Source organism: Ambystoma mexicanum, chromosome 4q (assembly GCF_040938575.1).
Source record: "Ambystoma mexicanum isolate Mex_15411 chromosome 4q, UKY_AmexF1_1, whole genome shotgun sequence".
In the NCBI taxonomy this organism is placed as follows: domain Eukaryota; kingdom Metazoa; phylum Chordata; class Amphibia; order Caudata; family Ambystomatidae; genus Ambystoma; species Ambystoma mexicanum.
The window spans coordinates 529,930,683-529,931,576 of NC_090928.1; positions in this window are offsets into that span (position 1 = coordinate 529,930,683).

Below are 894 nucleotides of genomic sequence, written 5' to 3' on the forward strand. Positions count from 1 at the left end.
AAAATACACATCAGCCAGAGGCAGAAATAGTCTAAGAAAGTATCAAACACAATTACCAGTCAATATCAGAACGCATTGAAGAATATCAGGAAATAGCCGATTAAACCTGTGTGGAAAAAAGTCTTATTTGTGTTTTCTCCACTTTATTTTATAGTAAGATGATACATACTTTTTCTTTTACAGTGAATACATTAAGGTGTGGTATTGCCCCATTACACATCATCCAGACATGCATTCATATATTGCATGTTAACAATGAAAATATTGCAAATATTGTAAAGAGACTTTCAATTTCTATTTTTTTGGTCAAAAAGCACTAAAATTTTAGTTGTTTTCGCCCAACGTGGGGTTCGCACCCACGACCCTGAGATTAAGAGTCTCATGCTCTACCGACTGAGCTAGCCGGGCTCCTTTGGATGCCTATAGTTTTCTTCCCTATCCCTGCACTGCCGTTTTCCACAGATAGGATGTATTTTTTTGGTCAAAAAGTCCTACAATTTTAGTTGTTTTCGCCCAACGTGGGGCTCGAACCCACGACCCTGAGATTAAGAGTCTCATGCTCTACCGACTGATCTAGCCGGGCTCCTTTGGATACCTATAGTTTTCTTCCCTATCCCTGCACTGCCGTTTTCCACAGATAGGATGCTGTGTAATCATAGGCTCTGGTGGAGTTTGGAAAGAAAATACACATCAGCCAGAGGCAGAAATAGTCTAAGAAAGTATCAAACACAATTACCAGTCAATATCAGAACGCATTGAAGAATATCAGGAAATAGCCGATTAAACCTGTGTAGAAAAAAGTCTTATTTGTGTTTTCTCCACTTTATTTTATAGTAAGATGATACATACTTTTTCTTTTACAGTGAATACATTAAGGTATGGTATTGCCCCATT